The sequence below is a fragment of the Heterocephalus glaber genome, unplaced genomic scaffold, assembly GCF_053883595.1.
Source record: "Heterocephalus glaber isolate CG9 unplaced genomic scaffold, H.glaber_assembly_v1.0 deba00001608, whole genome shotgun sequence".
Taxonomy (NCBI): domain Eukaryota; kingdom Metazoa; phylum Chordata; class Mammalia; order Rodentia; family Bathyergidae; genus Heterocephalus; species Heterocephalus glaber.
Genome location: NW_028258379.1, coordinates 25,521,018 through 25,548,641, shown reverse-complemented (window position 1 = coordinate 25,548,641; position 27,624 = coordinate 25,521,018). Strand labels below are relative to the sequence as shown.

The 27,624-nt window shown below is 35.2% G+C and overlaps 1 pseudogene; it reads right to left on the bottom strand.

The window, feature by feature from the left end:
* The window catches only part of LOC101713749 (dimethyladenosine transferase 1, mitochondrial-like), a 28,953-nt pseudogene extending 1,767 nt beyond the window's left edge, over nucleotides 1-27,186 (bottom strand).
* Nucleotides 27,187-27,624: the final 438 nt, after the last annotated feature.

Below are 27,624 nucleotides of genomic sequence, written 5' to 3'. Positions count from 1 at the left end.
CCAAGTGTGGGGACACACATCTATAATCCCAGCACTCTGGGAGACTGAGGTAGAGAGATCACAGTTTAGAACCTAATCTGGGAAATTTAGGAACTTACAGAGACCCTGTCTAAAAATTAGAAAAAAATTAAATGTGCTGGCTATGGAGCTCAATAGGAAAGTCTTCATTCAATCTTCAATAGCAAAACAAAACAAAACCCAGAAAAACAAAACTAAGTTCTTTCATTCTATGCCTTTTCACACACCAATTACTTACATGATTTTTGTGTAATTTGAATATTTTTTGATTTGCAATTCTTGATTCATCTGAATGTTTACTTACCCCTATAATAGAATTTGCCTTTCCCCTTCCTCCTCCTCTATTTCCTTCCTTCCTGCTCCTTCTCCTCCTTCACCTTCTCCTTGTCCTTCTTCTCTTTCTCTAGCCTCATGAAATTCCAAATGGAAGCCAATATATGGGCCTCTGACAAGAAAAGCTGAAAAGCCAAACTAAACTGACACTTGGTACTTACCAGTGGTAGGCAAAAATGAAAACAGATGATTTGGATAGCAAAGTTGAATCTCCAGCCAGTGGCCAAAAGAGACTTTAAGATTATTTAGCTTTGGAAGTGGAGTCATGGTATATAATTTCCCGGATCAGTGGTCACAATGGAATAAGAGACAGTTTCTGATTGGTGGTGGAGACAGTGGCCATATAACCATGCTGTTTGTATGGCTTAACCTTAGCTCTTAGCTGTTATTATATTCATCCAATAAGGATGACCAATCATTCCAGTTTTTTCAGAACTAATAATTCTCCCCCCAACATTGATTTTCACTACTAAACTGGGAAAGTCCCATACAAAACTACAAGTCAGTTACCTTCTACCTAGCAACTGCAGTCTTTTTCTCATTATCTGAGGTTTATTATTCCCCCCTTCCATGGATTCTGTGGCTTATCTATGTGTTTCCTGAGGAGTTGTTTAGTGTTAAAATCAGTAGGAATCTGCTGTTTTATTTCTGCATTGTAGAACCCTGATTGGTACAGAAATTGACACAGGAAGTGGATTGCAAGTAAAAAACCTTCAAGAAAATCAGGCATTATTTATCTAGCTAAATGGAAAGCTATTTATTATTCAGCTAGGAGAAACAGAAAGCTAAGATCTCACCGATTGTTGCCTGAAATTAGTGTTTCCAAAGAGCTGGTCTTTAGGAGAGTGATAGGCTGGAGTAATAGGCTGCTGCTATGGAACAGTACGAAGAACATTTAACTTTGGGAGCAGTCATCGTGGAGTCTTTCTGTGAGTCCCTCAACACAATTTAAAAACAAAACAACAACAATGATGAAGAAAAATCCTTAAGTAATGGTAAATTTATATTAACAGAAACCCAAGAAACTTCCAGGATTTTGATAATGAATCCCTAATTTTAGCAGCCATAGAATGAAAACAATAACAGTCTAAACACAAACATTCCAGTGTGCTTGTTGCTACAAAAATGAATCAAGTTCACAGTCCTTCATGATAGTTTCTGAAAAAGTTAAGAAAATAAGAAAAGAATGGGTTGCTGAGCTCAAAGGATGTCAGAAGGCACCATGGGGTTTTCAATGCCCAGTGCCCAAGCTCCACCAAGCCTTCGTGCACTATTTCCTGGATTGAAGATATTTATACTCCTTCCTTTGAAAGAACTACCCTGCAGCTACCCTGGATCTTTTTCATAAGTGTTCCTCCCAGCCCTTTTGTCTCTATTTCTGTGACATGAGTCAGCTTTCAGTTTAAACTGGAATCACAGGTTTACATCTTTTAAAGAGTTAATGGACTTCATTCATTGAATTTGCAAACTGCTGGTGAGCACATCAAAATGGATCCTGGGATTATCTGATTAAATAGAAAATAACCTAATTTTTAAATCAAGTTGACTTAATCAGTATGGGTGTGATTAGCAAAGATTCTGGAAGCCATGTGTTAATTTTAGCAATTAAAATTTGGACTCCATAGTGACCCATAGCAACACTGAGATGGCAAACATCATTTTGTAGAATGCAGAGGAAGGAACCAAGAAACTACGAAAGAGAAGAATAATTAAGTGAAATTTGTTCCTCACTCTTCCACTCAATCTACAATGATGGCCCCAAAAAGGTTCCTGAAGTTACCTTCTAAACAAAAACTTATTGAAATATATTGAATCGGTCAGGGGAGTTTTTCTAAAACTATTTTAGTAGCTGGTAGTTGAAATGATCTCCCTGACAGAATGGAAATGAGATAATTTCACACAGACAGAGAACAACAAGGAAAGACACATGGATAATAAGGTTGGGGGAGGCATTGGCCAGTACTTAAGACCTTGTACATGCAAATAGAATCATGATGGGCAGAGCACCAGGGTTCTACCTGATTTTTATAAATGACTGTGATGGAGACTTGTGATTTCTCACTCAATTTCCACTTTTAAATCATTTCATGGACCTCAACATAACTCACAAACAAAATTTACTCAATTTTTAGAACCTCCCATGGTTTCTTGATTTCTTCTTCAAAATTTACTCAATTATTAGAATTTTCCATGGTTTCTTGCTTTCTTCTTCTATATTCTATCAGATAGTAGCTGCTATGAAAAAATAAGAAGATCTATAAATAAACAAGAGGTCTGGTAACCTTAACAAAGTAACTATTATAATTACAGGTATTACTGTTGTGTAAAGCTACTTTCTTAAAAGAGGAAATAAAGGAATTCTAGAAAATCATACATTTTTTACCTAGCAGCTAACAAAATAAATCTTGGAGATATTTACACTCCTTTTCCTAATGTGTTTCACAAGGCTTTGGTGTATAAGGTTGTAACATTGGGGTCTTTTTGGTGGCTATCATTGGTGCCAAAAAGAACAATTGAGAAGGACAAGGTTATTCAATAATTTTACTATTGCATTGTACTGACATTTTATCCAGTATTTTTAAAAAATTACTTCATGGACTTGGACCTATAAACCCTTAAAAAAACAACTTACAATGTAAAGGAAGGAGCTACTATAATTAAAAAAAAAGTGTTCTAGTTATGTAAATCTTCTATAAGAACAGAGAAAGGAAAGTACCCAGAAAGTGGAGGGTATTTTTACTTGTTTTTTATTTGACTGGGGGCTCCTTCTTTCCATCCAGTTTTAGGCTTCCAGATGGTGACATCCAGAAATCCAGTGAAGCAATTTTATAAAAGTAGGATCGAACAATATCAGAAAATTTATATCATAATTGGTGCAATACAACTTTTTTAAATTTTTTAAAATCAGATATTTACACTCTAGGATCTTGAATGCATAGTTGAAATATATCCTTAGCAACTGAAAGACTCCTACTTTTGTTTCCAGGATGATGGGCTGTTTTAGGAGGAAAGGCCTTTTAGAAGTCCCTAGAACTTCCTTTACACATCAAAGTACAGAAGAATAATTGGATTCCTATCAAAGATTTGAGTTTTCAAAGGCAGTCTTTCCCATCACAATCACATTCTTTCTAGCTCCAGCTCAGTTGGTACAGAAGTGTATAGGTTTTAGAGACTAGTAGAGAGCCATAATCAAATAAAGTCTTCAATTGCAGCCCAGTGCTCCAAATGAATAAAGCTTTGATACTTGGCATGTGCCTATTGATCCGAAGTGTGTTCTTTTCTCTTTGGCTATTTTGCTGTCTTTTGGCAGGAACATATCTTTTCACTATTATGCCTCTGGATTATCTCAGCTCCCTTGCTCTGGGCACTATTGACTTGTTAGGGAAATTGACATTTTGCAGCTCATAGAACCTCATGCTGGTTTACATTGTTGCATTTATCATGTTAGCTGTTTTTGAAGAACAGTGTTATGGTCTGGGTCTATGTGTCCCCCCAAAGCCTCATGTGGTCAGTTTGATCTAGAGTGTGGGAAGCTGGAATTGATTCATGATGCAACACTAGGCTCAAGGGCTCTAGGATTAAGAGTATGAGTGCTACCTGCCCTAAATAGTCTGGCTGGGGTAAAAAAGGCAGAAAGACATGGTGAAGTCCTCTTGTTCCATTTTTCTGTCTTCCACCGCCATGAACTGTTTTCTCCTGTTACCTTTGCGGCCTGTGTGTGCCATGTTGTTTCTCCTCTGCAATACTTGTTTGGCATTCCAGCCATGGAGCCAACTGATTATGGACTGAAACCTCTATGAACTGTAAGCCAAATAAACCCCTTTCCTTTTAAATTTGGGTGTTGGGTATTTTGTCTCAGCAACAAGTAACTAATGAGTAGCACAGAGAGTAATAAATTGGTGTCTTAGACACATTTATGAAGGTAAGAAATGAAATTAAAGAAAGCAGAAGATTTTGTTCCCTAAGGTTTTTGGGGATCAATTCATATAGGATATCAAGACAAAAGACCCAATGTTACCTCTTGTGTCTGTTACTGCTCTGTATTGTTCTACAATGGTCTCTTGGTTTTGAGATCAATATTTCCTAAACCTTGGTGAGTAGCTGTGTAAAATTTGCCAGGTGACCAATAAGGTTGGTAAATGTAGGTTTGGCCCAGTTCCAGAAATGTTTCTATAGCTGGTTTTGACCAAAGTACAAGCTGCCTGTCTCACTGACTTATGACCCAACCAATTTTATAATCAACAAAATGCTAAACAAAGGCGGTTTGAGTTTATAAGCTGATGTGCAATGCTATGCATTTCTAGGCACATGCTTTTCCTTTGCAATAAGTCTGGACCTCAGTGTCTGTGTATAGACAGACCCATAGAGCCTAAAGTATCTGCAGTGTACCCAGTGCTACTACCCTCGTCAAGTCTAGCATAAATATTGTATTTATGATGTAACAGTTCACAGAAATATCTTATTTCCCCTTTATATTAGTGTATTGAGGTTTTCCTTGCCCATTTTCTTTGCTCAAAAACCAATGAAAGGTACTATATGTATATCTTTGGTTTCTGAGAAAAGCAATATATATGTCATAAATATATTCATTTCCTAAGAGAGAAGACACCATAGACACAATTTCACTGCATATACCTGGAGCATCCCATGTCATACAAAATGAACTGCCAATTCAAAAAGGGAAAAAGTTCACCATTTTCAGGATAGTTTCAGTGTTTCACATATTATGATTTTTGTTGTTACAGGAAGTTTTGTTCTGTGTTTTTGGTTGTTTTCATTTGGTTACTTTCGGTTTCCTCTATTCCTCTAAATACAAGGGAAATTTGTTCTTTCTACAAATGCCATAAAACTTTTTGAGGTTTACTGATTTGAATTCTTCACAATGAGCAAAATGAAATTAGGAAAAATTATCTTTGAAAATTACAAAAGCCTTTTACTCCCAGAACTGAAAATGGTGTTGGTAATGAAATAAAATAGCTCTGCTTTTTTGGCTTCCATAAAAGTATACAAGCCACGCCCCAAACCGTCATGCATAATTTGATACAAATGGGTTATCTGCCTTTTTGGTTTAAACACAGAACAGAACTAGTCAGAGAAGAAAATAACTCACCTGCAAGTTATTGAGAGGGTAGTTGACTCCTTGGGACACAGGATAAGGGTAATTAGCGGGGAAGTTCACACTGAATTTGCCTGAAGAGAAACAAACGAAAAAAATTATGTACTGTACATGTGTGTCTCTGTATGTGTGTTTACATTTTCAGCATGACTGTTGCTTTAATCTGCCAGGATTCAGTTTTTTCTCCCCCATTTTGAGTAAAATCCAGGTGACACTGCCAATACAATAATATTCATTTAGGAGGCAGCAGTGGGTGGCAGATTTTTTAACCCCCTGGAATTCTCTTATTTCTTGCCAGAAACAGCCTTCACCCCTTAAATCCACCAAACTTTGCAGAACAAGTGGGCTATAAGACGATTTTGCATGCCTTTTATTTTTCAGCTCCTAGTAATTTGCTCAACAAATAACAGAAAGCTCGGTTATTTGCTGCTAGCATGAAGGCAGTTTCCTTGACTTGGAAATACAGGATTCATCGTGTGGATCTCAAATCTCAAGAAGGCTATTATATTTTTCAGCGTTTTAATTTTTTTCTTTGACAACTGCAGTCACAGTGTATTTTCATATTTCACCTTGCCCTTCATGTTTCCTTTACATCACTTTGTTAAAAGCAAAGCATTTTCATTTTTTCATTCAAAAGATGTAGACAAATTTCCTTCTATCTCTTAAAACTAAATTTGTTGCAGGAAAAAGTATAAATTCATGTGTGTGTGAAATTTGAAAAGTAATTGGAATGACAGACTACGTTTAAATAAAACTGAGAAATCTGTTTGATGGGTGAGTGTACCTGTCCTCAGTGATTGTTTGAAAGTTAAGTATAAAATCCTCTCCTAAAGTAGACCCTTAACATCTATGGAAACCCGAAAATCCATGCTTGCCAACCAAATAACCCATTTTTAGATAAAATTATATGCTAAAATATAACTTTAAACGTACTCATTAGCCTCAAAGGAAGCAGTAAGGAGAAAAAAGAAACATATGTGATGCAGATGTCTCTTTCTTGGTATCCTTGTCAGATTCTCCTCCCACTCAGTCCCCTCCCCTGAGGACTGGTGCCCTGGGGACTGCTCCCCCATCCTCCCTTCACCACTCAGATCTCTGCCAACGTTGGCGCAGTCACTGAAAATAGCTGCCAATCCCTCCTTTCAGAAGGGTGGCACTGAACAAATCCCTCTCCCCACTTTTTCTCCTCTCCAGTGAGAGAGGCTATGTACAATACTATTCCCACAGTGTCTCTGCTTCTTTCAGCGCAGAAATACAAAGGAGGTATCCTACCCTCTTAGGCCCCTTTCTCTTCTTCTCTAAATCTTCTTTGAGCCAATAGAATCTACTCCCATTAGAACCTCGGTTCATATTCAAGAGGAATATGTGAGTATATTCAGTGAATATGTGAATATATTCAGTGAGCCTGAAAACTCACGATTCAAATTTAAGTTTCTGGAAAATAGCAAGTTGTGGTATGAAGTACAAGCCTTAGGAGTGTCACAATATGGAAAAGAGGAATGGCAACTACCTCCCTTTCCTGTCTGGAACAAGTTTCTTACTATCTGAGGATGCAGATAAGTACTGGAGTAACTTCCAAAGGAATCTGTAGCTAAAACCCAGAAAGAGATTATGTTTTGTTTTCCAAGAACAAGAAACATGCTTGAGATGTGTCTATGTTTCTCATAGTCTAATAGTATGCTGGGCATATGGCAGGTACTTGATATTTAATTTTAAAACAAAATAAGACAATATCAGGTTGAGAAAAAATGAATTAGATTTTCAATAGCATCTTTTTTTTGTATTAAATTCTTTTATTGGTATATTTTAGGTATACAACACAATTACATTTCTCATTGGGAATTGTACCTTTACATAATGCATCTTGGTTCTTATTTTTTCCCCATTCCTAGCCCTCTCTTCATGCCCTCCACCCTTCCCTATTTACAAAGACTTTATTTCCATTTTTTCCATTTCTCATCATTTTTCCTTTCCCTTCTTTCCTTTCCCCTGCCCCTCCCACTACCCCTACCCCTTTGGACCTTTTCTTCCTATTTTACATTATCAACTATTCATTCTAATCATTGGGACATTTTAGGTATACAATATAATGACATTCATCATTGGAAATTTGCACCTTTACATAGTCTCTCTTGGTTCTTATTTTTCACCCTTGCCCAGCCCTCCCTTCAACCCCTCCAGTCTTCCCTATTTACAAAGGTTTTGTTCCTATTTTTCCATTTTCTCATATTAATCCCATTCCCTTCTATCCTTTCCCCAGCCCTCCCGCTTCCTTCCCCTTTGCCCCTTTTCTTCCTGTTTCACGTTACCTACCATACATTTTAGTCCCCATTTACACTTTCAGTTTCTCACACCAGATAAACTATTCGGTATTTATACATGTGTGTCCTATTTATTTCACTTAAGAGTATTGCCTCAATGTGCATCCATTTAGCTATAAATGTCTCTAATTTCTCATTTTTTATGGCTGAGTAGTACTCCATTTTGTAAAAAAAACACATTTTCTTTATCCAGTCTCCAGTTGATGGGTATTTGGGCTGTTTCCAAGTTTTAGCTATCACAAACTGTGCTGCTATGAACATGGGTGCACATATATCACTGTGGTATGATTCTTTTAATTCTTTGGGGAAGATCCCCAGCAGTGGAATAGTGGGGTCAAATGGAACTTCCAGTCCTAGTTCTTTGAGGTATCTCCATACTGATTTCCACAGTGGTTGCACCAGTCTACACTCCCACCAGCAGTGGAGCAGTGTTCCTCTTTCCCCACAGCCCCGCCAGCATTTGTTGTTGGTTGATTTCATGATAGCAGCCATTCTTACTGGAGTGAAGTGGAATCTCAGCTTTGTTTTCATTTGCATCTCTCAAATGACCAGTGATGTTGAACATTTTTTTCATGTGTTTATTTGCTATTTCTACTTCTTTATCTGAGAAATGTCTGTTCATTTCAGCTGCCCATTTTTTGTTTGGGTCTTTAAATTTGGGAGGTCTGATCTTTTTAATTTCTTTATAGATTCGAGATAGTAGACCTTTGTCTGAGGAAAAGCAGGTGAAGATTTTTTCCCACATTGTGGGTTGTCTCTTCACACTGCTGGTGGTTTCTCTTCTTGTGAGGAAGCCTTTTAATAAGAAGAGATCCCACTTGTTGATTGTTTGTGCTAGTTCACGGGCAACTGAGGTTTTGTTCATAAAATCTTTTCCTACACCGATGTCTTCAGGGGTTCTACCTAACCTCTATTCCAACTGGTTCAGAGTTTCTATTTTAATATTTAGATCTTTAATCCATTTTGATTTTAGTTTAGTGCATGGTGAGAGATACAAGTCTAGTTCTAATCTTTGGCAAGTTGAAGCCCAATTTTTCCAGCACCATTTATTAAAGAGGCTATCTTTCCTCCAGTGAGGGTGTTTGGCTCCTTTGTCAAAGATGAGATGGCTCAGTGTGTCTGGAGTTGTTTCTGCATCTTCTAATCTGTTCCACTGGTCCTCAAGTCTGTTTCTTTGCCAGTACCATGCTGTTTTTATCACAGTAGCTTTGTAGTAGAGTTTCAAGTTGGGGATTGTGATACCCCCTGCCATGTCTCTGTTACCTAGAATTGCTTTTGCTATTCTGGGTCTCTTCTTGTTCCAAATGAATTTTTGGATTGTTTTCTCAAGGTGTATGAAGTATGCTGCTGAATAGCATCTTTTTTTTAAATAGCTCTAAAATTTGAAATAGAATGAAGCTTGTATAAAGAGAAAGAATATGCATAGCATAAATCACTGTTGTTGATATTTATCTATACAGAATCTATAATTTCTTAATATAAGCATACATTAGTTTAATAGGTTCAATTTCAAGCTTTAAAACTGTCTAAGAAAGTTTCTTTCCCTTTGAAGAAGTGCAAATGCATTCAGTGCATCATTTGTTGTCAAAGGGCAAGACATGACGAAACTATGTTTAAAATCACAGGAACTACGTTGTATTTCAGTCACCCATGATGCTGAAGTGTGTTAGCTAAGGGACATAAAGTGAATACTCGTTTAGATTCTGGCTAAAGGAGCATCTGCCAGGACTGTACAACAGCTAAGCCAGTGAGGACAGGTTGGTTTTTAAGAAGTTTGATTAAAACTTTTATTGTAAGAGGGAAGAAGAGATTAACTTGGGTTGCCTTTTGTTCAAATGAATTGTTAGGAAATTTATGAAAAATGTAGTTAACTTAAATTTTTATAGTATAGCCCATATTTTAATCTTCTAAACCAAACCTGAAGACCCTTAACGGAACCCTGAAGTGATCACCTCCCTGCTGTGTACCTATTCCTTAATGTAGCCTTGGACACTTAGATGTATGCATATGAATATTCCAAAGCAAAAAGAAAATTCATTTTTCTAAGTACTCAGACTTTTTGACATTTTCAAGCACAGGAAAAAATCATTCATAAAAGTTGGCAAATTTAATTTTATCACTTATGTACATCTCAATGCAGCTGTTTGACCAGATGTTTTATTTATTTTGCTGGATGCTTTATTGCAGTGTAATTGAATCTCTTTTCCAGTGCTAATGTATAGTTCAGTTACCCTTTACAAAAACGAGCTCATATGATGCCAATTGTAAATGTACATGTCAGTTTTTTAGTAGTGATAATTTATTCTTTACTATGAATTAATTTTTGGAGAAAAATGTGAAAATTACTGATAGTTTTCTAAAAATTAGATTGGAAGTCCTATGATATTAATTCATTGTCCATTAAAATACTTAACTACACAGTTTTGAATCTCAAACACTACAACTATATCACAGATTTTAGACAGTGGAGAACCAGGCACCTGAAATATGGTTGCCTTCACACTCATGCCGGCTTCTCAAGCTCCAGGATCCCTCCTCTTTATATCTTATCACCTCTCTTTTTAAGCAGAAAGGAAGGGCCCCCCCCCAGCGTGATTTATTCCAGGCCTTAAATCCACCTTAAATTTGGCCCTGAATGGTGCCTTTGAAGGCTAAAGGAGGTCCAGATGAAAGAGAAGCTGACTAGGAAAATCCACAGAGAAATGCACTGCAGAGATTAACATGCCACAGACTCTTCATCAAAGACCCTGAACAAAAACCAACAGGCAGCAGAGCCCACATGCAGAAGTAGCCGAAGTATGAATACAGAAAGGAAAGACATCTGGACAGGAAGGAGGGGCTGAAATCAACTCTGCAGCTCAGTTCCAGCTAAAGGAAAACAAAAAACCTATTAAATAAGGTACATTAAGTTAGTGGGGAAATAATTTTTATAGATTTTAACCTTGTGTTGCATTTGTAAGGAAGCACCTATTTTGTATAATTATTAAGTTCTAGATGCTATGGCTTACTTTATAAGTTTTTATTTCACCTAAAATTTCAATAGATGAATTTTATTTCAAAGTAGATGGCATCATCCTATATTGTGGGTGACAAACAACCGGTTAGAAGAAAAAGGATTTAACCCATCTTAAATATAAATTGACAGAGATAATAATCATAGCTGAAAAGGATGAGAACACTATTCAAAATGAATCTTTAAGCCTCTCACTTTTGCACCGATCCATATTGCTCCCTAAACTTTCCTAATTTAAATGGGCAATACAAGGCATATGCTTGAAAGAAATCAGGCTCTAAAATTATTCTTGGATAAATGCTACATTAAAATCAAGCATCCAGATATTTGCTGTGCATCACAATCACTTAGTGAAAAAAAATGCAGATTCTCTAGTTCGCCTTCAGACAACCTTGCTCAGTGCGTCTCCATGGTCTTTAGTTCCACTGAACACACTTTTGAAAACCCAGAGTTTCTAGCAATTGGATTGCAGATACAAGAAACTGACTTTGGCTGAAGTCTTGTTGCAATGTACAATTAGCAAAATAAAGGCCTTCCCCAGGTGTCCAAATTTCAATGCCTGGAACCTGAGAATATGTTACTTTATGTATAGAGAGGGACTTTCAGATGTGCTTATGTTAAAGAGTTTTGAGTTGAGGGAATTATTCTAGATTACCCTGGTGGGCCCTGGGAAATCCTCAGTGGCCTTATGAGTAAAGCAAAGTGGAGGAACTAGATTCAAAGGAAGATGGAAGAAGCAAGGGGACAGAGTGGAGTAAGGTGAGGATGGAAGTGTGGGCCCAAGCTGTGTGGTTGCTGGCTCTGAGGAGGAGGGGAGAGAACACGTTCTAAGACATGCAGGTGACCTCTAGAAACTAGAAAACTCAAGGACATCATTTCTGCTGCTGCCTCCAGAAGGAGCTCAGACCTGCTGACCTTGAGTTCATCCCAGCAAGATCCATTTTGATTTCTAACATCTAGAATTAGGATGTAATTCATTATGTTACTTAGGCAACCTTGTTTAAGATAAATGTTGTAGCAGCAATAAGAAACTTAAACAAAAATAAATCGAGGTGTTCATGTTTATCTGCCTTCCAGACTGTCCTTGTTTCTGGGTCTAAGTATTTGTCCCACGAGGTATGTGAGCAATTCTTTTACGTGTCTTTACCAGTTTACTGTTTCCATACCTCAGTGTCTTATCATTTTTTTCCAAAGCCTTTAGTACCTGGGACTAGTTTTAGGTGACTACATTTTGACTGTTGGAGCAAAAGTGAACATTTAAGTAGCCTATAAATCCCTTCTTGACCCTAATGGTCATATTATAATATTCAGTAGTGATATTCTTATGAGCTTTCTCTTATCTATAAAAATGTATTCAGTTCTGTATTTGGCCTGATAAATACCTAATAATATTATATCATTAATATTGGATTTTCAAAGAAATGCATTGATAAATGAAAAAAAAAAGAAAATTCCTGACATATACTTTTGACTGATGTAAAATCATCATCATCAATAAATCATCAATAAATGCATATTATTCCAAACAGAGCATTCTAAGAAAAATGTGATAATTCATCTAAATGGTTTATGTTTCCCTTCTGTTATTAATGGGGTGTGATAAGTGTTAATGTCTTTGGATTTCTCTCTGCCACAGTTACGCACATGAATAACATCCACTGAAATTCCTTTTCAGCCAAAGATGCCCTGAGAGAAATTTCATCACTGATGAAATGACAATGGCTGTCTAGTTCCACAGTTAATTTGTAAATCATTCACAAAAAGACCTATAAGCTCTTCCGTGTACTTAGCTTTAAATATGGCAATTCAGGAAACCACATCCACTGGAATCAAAAGTGACAGAAAGCCAACAGTCTGACATTCAAATTACTTAGGCCAGCTCAGGATGTAACCATGGTTTCCTCTGCATACTAGCAATGATTCAACTTAATGACAGCAGAAAGCTAGACTGATTTTTAACTTAGTCATGTCCACCACTTCATCTTGAAATTCATCATTTTGCACTTCTTTTAAAAAGGAAGATTTCTTTGAAGATACAGAGAGAGAGAGAGAGAGAGAGAGAGATAATTTTATAAGCTAGCTGCTTTTTTATTCTAATGTAAGGAAAAATAAAGTAAAAAGATTGTTCTACATTATGAGTTATAAGTAAACAATATTTTATTTAAATTACCTTTAAACTAAGGTACTTTCACAAGACTATATAGCAGTTATCATTTTTGCTTGTAGTAAGAGCAAAACTAACAAATGAATCAAAGTGGAATAAAACAATAGAGTTGTTATAAGTGATTTGACTTAAGACAATGGGAAACTGCAAATAATTTAAGAAATTATTTCAATAATCAGTGGAAAATTAGCTATACATAAAAGATATAAAATCAAGTTGAAATTTGACCCTGTCATGCACAGCAATAAACACCCAATGGTTTAAAGAACTAAAAGTCTAACAAGCAAATGTAAAAGACACATGTCAAAGAAAATTTTAGGTAATTTGTGTTTATAGAAATTCTTCATAAAAAGGTAGCCAAGCTAAAGCTATAAATAATTCAAGCAAAGATTTGAAAGCATCAAAATTTACAATTTCATTATAATAAAGTCAATTGTTACAAAATTAAAATATACAGCTTGAAAAAACTAACATCTATTTTATTTAATAAAAAGATTGCCCAGAATACATAGCATTTTCTTATAAAATTTAGAAAATAACTACAGCAGAAAACTACAGATAACTGCATCAGAAAATGTAGTAAAAATTAAAAAGTCAATTCATTGTAGAATAAATTCAAATGACAAAATAATTTCATCTTTATTCATAATCAGGAATATAGATCTCATTTTATTGGAAAGCCAAAAGCTTTAAAGGGTTAAAAAATGAGAAGAATAGGAATTCTGCTCTACAGTGGATGGATTAACTGTATAATAGTCAAGTTTTCATTGACCTAATTTGAAAACATAAACCCAGGATTGTAATGAGCCTTTCCTTAAATTCAGAAGCCTCATCTCTGTAATTGTATTCTTGAAAAATGTTTCCACATCTGAACAATAATGTGAGTATGAGGTTTAGCATAATACCATCTCATAATTCTGAAATATTAGAGATGACCTCAGTGTCCATCAAATAGAAACTGTATATGCTATATATTTTAGAATTTTCATAATGTGGAATATGAGGCAGCTGTTAAAAATAATGAACCAGAAACATCTCTAGAATATATTAACATAAAAATAAAGTCTCAGAACATATATATCATTGTCCTAATGTTTATTGAAAGGTTAAATTCCAGGGCCCAGGATTTAGCTCAGTGGCGCCACACCTGCCTCACAAGCGCAAGGTCCTGAGTTCAATTCCTGGTACCAAAAACCAAACCAAAACAAAACAAAAAGAAGAGTTTAAATTCCACTTATGCTTAAGTAGAAGTTATTTCTGTAAGAACTGTACATGTCATCATATGAAGAATATTTTTGGTTGATATCTATTAGGAGAAGCTTACATAAGGCAAAGATTAAGTGACAGTATTCCATAGATACATTTATCAATATAATTTGAATATTTTGTAATGTGAAAAGTATATATTTTGCTATGTGAAAGACAAAGATGATCTTTTTTCAAAGCATTTCAATTTTTTGAAGTTAGGATTAAAAATCTGTTTTGAAGTGAGAATACTTGCAGTTCAAATTCCTAATCACTCTTTGAGTCATGCCATTCCTCTTTGCCAGAAAGCAACAGCAGGGCTCTGATCATTAAACAAATTATGTAAATTAAATATATGATATAAATTACATAACAAAGGCAACATTCTGGAGATGATTACTACTAATGTCCCTTAGCCCTCATTTGCAGCACATAGCTTTCCACTTGAAATCATTCTGAGTTCCATGATTATAATGAATTTAACTAAAACATTTACATTTTGCAACTGAGGATAGAAACTCTTCTATGCTCCTCTTTCTCCTCTGTACCAGATCTTTAGTTGTTGACTGAATGACTCTAACTGCACTTTGAGGTGGCCCTCCGTATCCTTAGTGATGAGACCCAGGAACGGGTCACAGTTTAGAAGTGCTTCCTCCCTTTCATTGTAGCCCCTTTGATTTGCTTTTACATTAGTTGGGCATAGTATAATCCTATGGTCCTCTAAAGAATTTTGCACTGTGCTTTGGAAGGACTTAACTCTTCTCCTTTTGGACATTGCCTCTAGGATAGAATTCAGGGTATACCTGAGATGAAATTTGACATTAGAAAATAAAGCACCTATAAGACAACGAAGGGTGAAAGCAAAATATCACAGGGTTGACTTTATAAATAATATTTTATGATTAAAGAAACAGAAGGGAGAATTCCTTGAAGACCCAGTGTGAGTAACAACAAAATAAAATGATTGCAATGAGCCTCAGCCCAACGGTGACATCCCAGGAAGTTGACAGACTGGAGGCAACTCCTAGGATGTCAGCACAGAGGTTAACAGAGCTGCCAAGGAGCCAGCTGCTGCTGTCAGGCAGAGGAGGAAAAATGGAGCCGGGTTTGGTGTCTGTTCCCTATGATTAGCATCAGCAGAGCTCGTCATTCCCTTTTCTTGATTAATTAGTAAAGTCTGGTGTGAAGAATTTCAGTAAAATATTTGTTCAAAAGGGAGAAAAGAAACATCTGTTTTAGAATTGTTTTCCCCTTAGTCAAAGTCTATAAAATGTTTTTGTTTTTTTAAATTTTATTTATGTGCATAAATTTGTTTGGATATTAATAGTGTTCAATAAAAATTAAATACAATATCATTTGATTATCATTTTTAAAGAGGCTCTCCTCGATATAAGTATCAATGTCAAGTTTTAAATTATATTTTCAACTTAATTCTTTCTTTTGTCTTCCCTCCCTTCCTTTTTTCTGTTTATGTTTAACTTCAGAATCAACTCCTGGCATCACAGATGAGTTTTGCTTAATAAACAGCAAGATTAAGATCAATGACATCAAGTTCAAATAGAACCATGCTATAGTGTAAAAAGCAGAGAAGCCTATCACCTAAAATAATTAATGTTTTGCTTTTAAATACAAGGTCCATGTAAAAATGTAGTTTAATTTTCCTTCTCATTCTCTCAAATGACAGTTAGTAGTTGATTAGATAAAAACGCAGAATGGCCAAAGGCTAGTACAAACCCAAATCCATTTTACAGTCTGTTAATTAAAAACCCACTGAATAATTGAAAGTCTTCCTTTCTTCCATAAGGAAACAATGAAAACAATTCATGCTTCAGTAGTGCTTTCTGATCTGCATGTACCTGTCACTTATTTAGTATTGACCACACAATTTAGAAATGAGGAAACTGGATATCGTGGACTTACTCAAAGGCAATTCACTGAAGAGTGGCAGAAGGGTACTTCAAAAGCCTGGATTTCCTTTTGCAATTCCAGTGCTCTTGCATTTCTACTATCAAATCTTCAAAGGATAAATATTTGTGAAAGATAAATGCACGTAACAAATTACATAACAGATATAGGAATATCGGTGCAACTATTCCAAAGACTGGGCCACATACAGTTCTTCGTAAGAAAGAATGGCTAGATGAAAATCTATATATTATTACAACTAGGAGCTTTGGCATTTACTTTTGCTATTTGTTTTAATGAATGTGTTAGACTTTTTTGCTTATGTAAACAGGAATGTGCCATTCTGATCACCAGATTGGATTATGTTTCTTTGCATCCGTCCTCTTTCATAGGTTTACAGTCTTGTTTTTATGAAAAGCAAGTTAAACAATGTGTGCCCATTGTCAGAAATGCTAGACCTGGCACACAAACGAGTCATTCTTCATCTGAGTCCAATCAATGAGCATTTATTTTATTCATTTTTACCTATTTCTATTCAACTGTCTATAAGGTACTGCATATTGTCCCTCACCTGGAAAAGTAAAGTTCACCTCTATATCTTTTTCTTTGAAAATGACAGACATGTACTTCCTCATCCTCTGTAAGTTTGAACATGTGTAGTATCTTCAGGACACAGAGGAGAGAGGAGACCTGTGACACTTTAAGGTCAATGTCTTGCTTAGTCAATAGCAACAGACAAAAAAAACCCAACAAACTAATTCTGCATAAAATCAGATACTAACTTTATTTTATTGGATGCATAAATTATAGCTTATTGTAATAGAAAGTTCATCATGTACATTTCTCAGGAAGGATTTTTCCCTCCAGACAGTTAAAATACTTAGAGGCATGAATTATTATTTATGGTTTGAAGATCTGCCTTCTGGCCATTTTAAAATCTGTTTATCAGTCTTTCAAAGGCAACTGAAATAGGCTATCTGCTTCTCCCATGATTCAGTAGTACAATTTAGGTCATTTCAGCACATTCTTTCCTAACTCAAGGGCATGCTTCTATTTACGTGGATAAAGGTCTGAAGATGAAAAGGCCTCATAATAAATGGGTGAGTCCATCTCTGTGTTAACAATCAAGTAGGCTAGATGAGTCCTTCCATGGCTGGTGCAGAGTAGGCTTGGAATTCACTTTCAGGGCCTGTGCTAAACAGCAGACACCAAGACAGTCATAGTACTAAGGCCTGGAATTCAAAATGAAGGGGTAAATGCATGACCTATTCAAATTACTTCTTTTAACCTATGATGTCTTTCCCTAAAACTCTGATTATTCAAGTATAGTTGCACAATAAAATTTAGAATGCATAAAAATAAAATAACATTACTCTCCTTTTAATGACATAATAAACACTAAGCTACCTTAATTTATTCACTATGTGTAAGGTATAAGGTGAAACAAATGATCAAAAGTCTATAGTTATATTCACAGCTGTCAGCACTTCTCTAGGCACTTGGAAATAAATATTTCTCTTATGCATGCCATGTATGCATGACATTCAAGTGAAGAATCTGAAGCAAAAGCAACCTTTGCCAAGGTGGGAATAAACACTGAATGCAGTATTGTTGTCTGAGGAGTACCTCAGCATCTTTGCATTGAATTTACTTTCAGAAATCAGATTTGAGAGTCAACAGATTTTGTTTAATTTTTATTTGATACAATATTTTTGATTACTTAAATTTCATATTATTTTTCTACTGCTATAGATCTTTTTCTGAGCAGGTTGATATAACAAAATAGTATGAAATGGGCACTGTAAGCTAGAAGTCTAAGATCAAGGTGCAAGCACTGTTGGGTTCTGATTAGAGACACTTTCATGCCATGTCCTCATATGGCAGAGAGATGGGGAAGTAAGACTCTGGTATCTCTTCTTATAAGTACCCAGGTAAATTTGATAGAGTCAACGTGAGTTGCATGGGGGGCCACCCAGGAGATTGGTAGGCCACACTTCTCCACACTTCTGGGTCATGGAGACATGACTTTGGTAAATGTATCAGGTCCCTTTCCATTTTCTCTCTGGCACTATTCCTTAGTTCTGCTTCCAGGCTTTATTCTACCAAACCCTTCAGCGATAACTTACTTTCTTTGGAGCCAACCAACCATGTACTGTACTCCTGAAATCGTAAGCTAAATTAAACATGTCCTCACCTAAGAGTGGGTGTCATGTATTGTGCCTCAGAAATGAGAAAGCTGACTAGTACTACTAATCCCATAATGAGGGCTCCACTCTTAAGATATCATCTAAGTCTAATTGTCTCTGAAGGACTTGTCCCATCTCCAAATATGATGACCTTGAGGGCTAAGGCTTGTGATAGACTGAAATGTTTGTATCCTGTCAAAATTCATGTAGTAAAAGCTAACCTCTAATGTGATGGCATCATTTGGGACCTTTACGTAATGATTAAGTCATGGAAACAGAACTCTTACGGTGGGACTAGTGCCTTTATAAGAAGGAAATTAGAATGGCTCCTCAATACTTCTACTCTAAACAGGGAAAAACAGCCATCTATGATCATCTATGATGTAGACCCTCTCCAGAGTCCAAATATGCTGATATTGTGATCTTGGCTTTCCAATCCTCCAGAAATGTGAGCAATAAATTTCTATTGTTTTAAGTTACTTATTATGGTTTAGATGTAAAATGTCCCTCACAGTTCTCATATTTGGGGGTGGAGCTTGGTTAGAAAGGGCAGGTTGTTGTGGAGGTTGTGACTTGGAAGGGTGTGTGTATTCTTGTCTAGGCCTCCTCCTTTCTCTCTTTGCTTCTTGGCTGCCATGTCCCTGCCATGCCTTTTCTACCTTGGAGTTGACCAACCGTTGACTGACTCCACTGAAGCTGTGATCCAAATAGACCTCTCCGCATTTAAAATGGTTGTGTTGGGTATTTTGTGCCAGGAAAGGAAAAGTGATTAATGGACCAACCAATCTAAGATGTGTTACAATAGCAACACAAGCAACGTAAGAGAGGCCTTCAAATACAAATTTTGGAGAGCTATGATTCAGCCCACATCTTCTTCTCACTCCTTCCTAGGTCTCCAAAATTCATTTCTTATATTCTTCTCCCATGTATAATCTATTAATTCCATTTCAACAGCCCTCAAATCTTAATGCAATACATAATCAAATCTAAAGTCTTAATTATAAATTGTCTTCAAAATACTATCTAAATTAAATGTCAGTGAAACTTGGGGTACAAGTCATCTTGAGGTAAAGATTTTCTTCAGTTGGAATGTGTGAAGCAGACAAGTTAGATGCTTCCAAAATGCAATGCTAGGACAGGTTTGGGCTGACATTTCCAATCCAAAAGAGAGAAGTCAAAAGGAAAGGCAAGGAGCTGATTAGCCTCAAGCAAGGTCAAACTTTACTAATTTCATTAAATTTTAATGCCTGAAATTTCACTAGAATTTAATAAGCCTCTTTGTGTTCATTTCCTGTTTTTCAGCCTTAACTGGGATAGGGACAAGGGAGAGCAGCATAACATCCACAGCTCTACACAGGCCCACACCCATGTGACTCTGCTGAGTTCAGTTCCAGTGCAACACCTGAGCACTCAAGGGTCTAGTCACACACAGTGCATCTGTCCTCCTGAGACTGAAGCCTGGGGTTGTCTGTATTGCCTTTGTCGTAATTTTCTTCACCTTTATGAAAAACTAATATAAGTTCATAACCAAATAGGTGTATTGCCCTGTCCCATCAAATCCAAGAAATTCAACTGTATCCCCTTCATTTCCATCCTCTTTGTCCCTAATCTTAACCCTAAGCCTCCTTCATCTCCACTCTCTTTCATTCAAACTTTCAGTATTTCTGCTGAAATACTTTCATAAACTCTTTATGGAATGATATTCCTATCTTGATGTTCTGTTCAGAAAATACTTTCCCATTTTTTACAGTATGGATAAGGCTGAGAATTTTATAAATCTTTTAAATTATCAATTCCTTTTTGCTAAGCAATTCCTTCTTCAATTTATCTCTTACCTTTTGTGTTTGCCCATAAGCAGACAGGAACTGCCAAGCTGCATCTACAACAAGTATACTAGAAACCCCATCATCTAAATACCCACTTCCATTGCTCAGAAGTTCCAACTTGGACAAAACACTAGAGGACATTTCAGACAAATTCTTTGTCACTTTAGAACAAAAATGGCCTTTTCCTCTGCTCTCCAGTAACTTGTTTCTCATGTCCATTTTAGATTTCATCAGAATCACCTTCTCCATTTATATTTCTAGCATGCATCTCAAAACTCTTCCATCTTTACCTTGTACACAGTTGAAAGGTCACTTTCACATGATTAGGAATTTGAAAAATCAACAACCTACTTCCCAGCACCAAAATGTCTCTCAATTTGCTTGGGTTTCCACAATAAACTACCATAAAATGGTAGTTTAAACCATGGAAATGTATTTTTTCACAGTTCTAGAAGACGTATCAACATGATCATTTACTGGTGAGTATTACCTTTACACTGTATCTTCACAAGCAGAGAGAGAGAGAGAGAGGGAATATCTCTCTATGGTGTCTTATTTTATAAGAATATTTTTCCTTCATAAAAATCTAACTTTCGTAATTTCATCCAAACCTAATTACATGTTTCTCCAAATAACACTACATTGGGAGCTTGTCCTTCAGCATATAAAGTTAGAGGGAATGTATTTCAGTCCACAGCATTATCAAAAAGAAACCTTTTACATGTCTAATGCTTGGAAATGAAACAGAAATATTCATATGCTAAAATTAAACATTGTGGCATAATAACATAAAAGGTCAATTTAAAAAATTTTTATCTTTTATATAACTTAGTCATTTCAGCTCTAAAAATTCAATCATGTGATATTTAGTTACATGAGTATTTGATGTAAATTTAGGACAAATTGATATAAATGCTGAGAAATATGAATAGACTAAAAAAATGAAACATTTTCCTAAAGAGTTATGTGAATTTGAAGAACTTACAATATCGAGTAAGCAAGATATTTTTATGAGAATTTCAAAACTCTAGTAATTGGAAGATTTCTCAAAATAACCAATTTACATTTTGAAATAAATATTATGTAAAATGTAATGTGTAATGGAAATAAAATTAAGAGAATCTTATAGTTTAGTTTAAAAAGTTCTGACATTACTATTTATGGAAAATATATTTATCATTAATTACAATATTGAAAGGAATTAGAAAGTAAATTTTGTGGAAAATAAGGAGAGTATGATAGATATTGATATTGTAAAATACAGTTAATATGGTAAAGATTAAGTACAATCAGTTTGTACAGCATGCACATTAGAAATCCACTTGGACAAATGTTTTTCTTCATTAATTTTTCTTTCCAAAAGGGTTACAAATGAAGTTTTAAATTTGTCTTCTATTAACACTGAATATTTCTCAATATTTAAGGTCTGAACATTGATATGAAACAAAACATTTATGAATCAGAAAGCAAAAATATATTAATAATTCTGAACCTTTATAATATTACTGTCAGGATACTTAGTTGTAATAATATTGTGTTAAATTCCACTGGGATTTATTAAATATGTAAAATTTACTTATATTTTTCCAGTTATGAAACCAAAAAGGTATTATATATTTTTCAAAAATATGAAACCAATGGAATATCTTTAGCATCATTAATTATGATAAATTTAGGAAGCTTATTAGCATAAGTAATGAAGACCTCCTCAACATCAAAGTGTTGAATTTGTTTTTTGGTTTTTTGAAAAATTTTATTTTATTGGTACCACTTAGGTATACAATATAATGACATTCATCATTGGAAATTTGCACATTTACATAATCTCTCTTGGGTCTTATTTTTCCCCCTTCCCCTGCCCTCCCTTCAACCCCTCCATCCCTCCCTATTTACAAAGACTTTCTTTCCATTTTTTCATTTTCTCATATTAATTCCATTTCCTTCTTTCTTTTCCCCTACCCATCCCACTTCCCCTTCCCCTTTGCCCCTTTTCTTCCTATGTCACATTATCTATTATATCTCTTAGTCCTTATTTACACTTTCAGTTTCTCACACTAGAGAAACTATTTGGTATTTACACGTGTGTGTCCTATTTATTTCACTTAAGAGTATCACCTCAATGTGCATCCATTTAGCTATAAATGTCTCTAATTTCTCATTTTTTATGGCTGAGTAGTACTCCATTTTATTAAAAAAAAAATTTTTAAAAATTTGTAATACGATCATATCAGTGATACACATATGTATTTCATATATTTTCACAATTAAAAGAATTTTGGAAATGAATTATAAGGTAGTTAGGATTTGTACTTTCATAAAACTAGGAATTAAATTAGTATCTATCAAATTATGCTGTGGTTATCAAATCATACTTCCGAATGATTTTAATGATATACAATCAAGCATGATATGCAATGTTACATCTTCAAATGTAGGAACGCAAAATGTGTTTCAGGCATGTGTGTGTCATAATTTCATATTTGTTTGATGATTAGAAAAAATTATTTAAAATTTAATATATAGATTAAAATTTTGTAATAAAATACAGTAAAATACTAGAAATGTTTAATCTAGAAGGAGATTATGCTTTTTAAAAAGATTTCAACAGAAAGTTTTTAGCAATGAGAATGAATAATTTTTAGTATAAATATATGCTATTCTATTCACCAGATTGATATACCAAAAATGTCATAAAAATTCAGAATTTTTGTTTCTCATATATTATGTCTACTGTCTACCAAACTCTCTCAATCTTATAATACCAAAAAAATGAAAAATGAACATAATAATTTGAGTCTAATAACAACAAGCAAATAAAGAATTGGGTGGTCAATATTGGCATAGAACCCCACATCACCTGATTTGGAAGCTTGCAATTGCAAGGAGGAAGTAAATATTCTCCAAACATTTAGGTTAGGCAGCTGATTTCATGAGCAATGATGACATCCTAGATATGAAAGAATCTGTTAACATCCCCCTTCCTCCCATACCACAAAATATTAAAATGACAAATTCACAGTGGCACTTAATGTTAAACCTGATAATAATCAAAATATGAGAGTTAATTTTTTGGGGGGGTACCGGGGATCGAACTCGAATCAATTTGGCTAAACTATTGTACTCAGGTATTTAGTCAAACACTAGATTTTTTAGATGTGAATACTATTTACACCAGCAGGCATTGGGGGAAGCAAAATAAGTTCTATGCTGTGGATAGATCTCATGCAACCAGTTGGATTCCTTAATGAAAAAGACTAAGATCCCCAGAAAGGGAAAAATTTTGCCACCAGACTGCCTTCAGACTGAAGACTTGAAGCCAAATATTGCTAGAGCCAATTGCTTAACATAAATCACTCTCTTCTCTCTTTTTTTCCTCTCTCTCTTTCCCTGTATGCTATACAAACACACAATCACACACACAATCACACAAGTGCATACATGCTCTTGGTTGTAATGTTCCTCTGAAAACCCTGATTAATATACTGCCTAGCAGAGAATAATGTATTCCACTTTCTATGTACCAAATCTCGAAATCTAACATTGTTCGGAAACATAAAAAAATTCGCATATAAAACTCAGATAAATCCAAGATCAGTAACAGCTCAGTAATTTTCCACTAAAAACCAAAACAATATGTTTTTCATAGACATAATCTGTGAAGGACTTTATCCCACCTCACTTACAAAGATGCCTCTATTGAAGTTTTGTTTCCTATTAAAGAAAAATAAAGTAAGAAAACTTGAAAGGTAATTTATTCTAGGCCAAATCTTTGTTAGTAGTTTTCCATTATAGGTATGATGCCAATCTGTGAAAGAAAAGGGCCCATATTGGTAAAATTTTCTTACAAGGTTTGGCAAGTTTATGTTTGATGCTTTCCTATTTGGTTTATCTTTCCCATTTCCTATCATATATGTTGTATTTTTTTTTTTTTTACTGTGCACTTAGCAGACTTCCCAGGTTCAGTTTTTGTCCAGTGGGAGCACTATGTTAGCTTGATTTTGAGGTTGACCGTTCTCTTTGGATACTTACCATATGTTTTTACAATATATATTATACCAAGTTCCTGTTTTCTCAGTGCATATTTTTATATGTGGGGTTAACAAGTGCAAAATGAACAGATTAAATTATATTTCAGTCATAATCTGGCTTAATTTTCCCTTGAATTCATTTCAAACTAAATGTTCCGTCTCCATTCATCTTTATTCATTCAACTATATCCCATGGATGTTTGCCATTTAAGCACCTGGTAGTTTTCCCCTCTTGGCAGATTCTTGGACTGGTCTTTGCTTTTCTAGTGTTTTAGTAGAATTAAGAACATAATTTTTCTCAAAGGTGAGGAGGGTTTAGAAAGAAACTTAATGTAACTTATTTTCCTTGCCAAAGAAATGCTATGAGTTTAAGAGGTAAATTTCATAGCTACAACCCTCCCCTCTGGGCTTATTGCTTCTTGTGAATATAAATCTTGCAGTGCTTTTGTGAAGACTTCGAAAGTGCAAGCATCATAATGTTATTGCCAGAAAGCAGCATAAAAATCAATGCTTCCCACATCTGTACAGTGCCTTCATTATACACAAAGTTCTGAACACTCACAAATATCTTCCTTGTAGCACAACAACAACATTGTGTCTAACTTGTATTTTGCACTCACTGGATTCATAGATAACAATTCAGGAAGAGAGATTTACCTATATGTCCTTTCCAAAATATGGGATAGCATCATGATATTTTTGGCTTTTCACTCCACTTCTGCCTTAATCTGCCCATGCCAAACAACAGAAAAAATACTTGGTGACAGTTACTTTTAATAATGAATCCTTTGGCAATTTAACTGATAAATTAAGAGCAATAATGATAGAACATATCTAGCAGCCATCTCTGTATCCTCTGCAGCCGGCACGTTCTACATTGTGACAGCAAAATTTCCTTTTAGAGGTCAGCCTTGCCTCAGTATAGATCATATCTTTCTGGATACAGATTTCACATCAAACAGAGAAGGACAAGAGCAAATTACAACAGGTTTCTCAAAAAGCCCCTGCAACCACAAATATAGTATATTTGGCATAAGGCACTTACTAATGGGGGATATATTTTACTAACTGCATCTACACATTGATCAAGGTCACTGTCTATAGCATTATCTTTGAGGGAGAGGGATAGAGAGAAAGAGAGAGAGAGGGACAAGACACAGACAGAGAGAGAATATGTGTACAAGTGTGTGGATATAATCTATGCTTGTATTTAAATCAATATTTAAGTAAATATGAAGTATGAAAGAAAACTTTCAAAAGAAGAAATATTCCCTTGGGGAAGTAAGGTAACACTCTGAGATATACATCTACCTATTCTACATCTTAATATTCAAGCAACCCAGCCTGAAAGAGGAGATATCATTTTAAAAAGTAATAAAGTAAGGTTAAAATGGCTTCCCAAAAAGCATGAAAACAAGTAAATTTGGTGAGATTAAGAAAGATCTACCACGCAATGGTTTTGTGGACGAATAAAATGCATGCTCTGCCATTTAAACTGAAGTGAAATTTATTATATTATTGATTGATTGGCAAATTTTTCTCTCCTTGAAATCATCCACTTAGTGAACATTTTTCTAAGAGAATATAAGGGATGATGAACATTATACTTAATATGTAAATGAACACACACATTCGCAAGAAGCACAGTGATTTTTAAAATAATAACCAATGACAACTTCTAAAATCTAGAGTTCCACAATTTTTCAGAGTTAACTTTAAGCACATCTAAACTGTATAATTTAAATATAACATAATGAAAAGTCATACAGAAAGCGTTAGATATCAACATTTGTGTGCGTCTGAATCTGTGTGTGTCTGTCAAATATTTACTCTGAGTTATTCATTGTAAATATATAGAATCGAAATTGTCTTTGCATTACATTTGAGTTGCCTAATATTTTAATTGAAGATGCATAAATATTGAGAGGTACAAATACAGCACTGTTATTTGTAAAAGAAGACTTGCTTTTAAAATGCTTAAAAAGTTCTTCTCTTCTTGCTCACCTTTGTGCATAGTATTTACCAGGAGAGCATGTCTTTTCCACATAACTCTGACAAGGCAATGTCGAGGAACCCCCATTTCCTTTATGAAAAGCAAAGTGATGTCAAAAAGATCCTGTTAGAAGGGATGCTTTTATCTTGTAGGTTAGAGGATTCTGATACCTTTAGTTTGGGGAAGGTTGGCTGCTGAGCTGGAGATAAGTAAAAATAAAAGTTACATCAAATAACAAAGTTGAAGTAAACTAGAAATATATTAGAGCTTGGCTCATCCGAGCCCTACCTATAAACTCAGACGTACACCTTAAATTCAGTAATTCTGTAAATATACCATAAAGCACTTTTAGATCAGACTTAATCATGTCCAGTAAGTAAGTAAAGAAACATTTTTATCACTATAAATCTGCTAATACCACCATAGGGACCTGACACTCAACAGCGAGCCTGAGCTTTCTCAATCTTTTTCCCATATTAGACTCATTGTTTTCCAAAACTATATGTATTCTAAAATACTCTGAAATTCTGTCAATTAAAAAATCCTTTTCTTTTTATCTGCTGAACAGTTAAAATCATTGTCATATGACTTTAAATGAAAGGCTAGTGGTAGGCTGAGTTCTTTGAGAAGGAAACACCAAGGCCAGATTAAAGACTCAATGACTTTGTTAGGAGAAACACCTGAGAAAGAAGATTCAAGGGGCCTTGAAATGCTGGGGGAGCTGTTGGTCCACAGTGTAGATCAGACACCAAAGGAAGAAAGAAGAAAGGGAAGGAGAGATGGAATGAATTGCAGACAGCTTGCAGACGAACTTTGCCAACGTCATTATAAATTTTTGAGCCAAAGGAGTCCTGTGTCTTCCAGGAACAAACCTGCGTTAGTATCTGTGCTATATGGAGTCACCTGCTTACAGCAGCTCATGGAAACAGCTCTGTTGAATGTGGCAGTAGATTTCCATTCAATGCAGCAGGTGGGGAACTGCAGTTCTTGCTCTGTTACCTTCCCTCTAGCTGGAAGTTTCAAGGAACATTCTGCCATGTGCAGAGCTTTTTCTAGAAAACTTCCTTCAACTCTGTTCACATATGCAACAAAGTGGGATCACTCATTTAGGGAAGAATAAAGGATAGAGCAAATGCCATAGTACACTAGAGCACATAAAATGATGTCACTGTGCTACTAATAATGATGTGTCTCTATGCAGAGGGATTAGCCTACTGTGCCTCATGTCTACTTCTTCTCTAGGGCGAGAGACAAAAAACTTCAGAATTGCTGAGAGGCCAAAGGAAATTAGCAGATAGTTCTCATCATTTGAAAAGCATGAGGCCACTATGTGGTTGACTTAAATCAAAATATGAGTGTTATTTTTCAGGAAAAAGAAAAATAAAAAGGGAAAATAATGCTGATTAGATTTGATTGATAATATACAAATACCATCTTTCATTGGGAGTTGAAAAATACTATTCTTAAATACAGTCT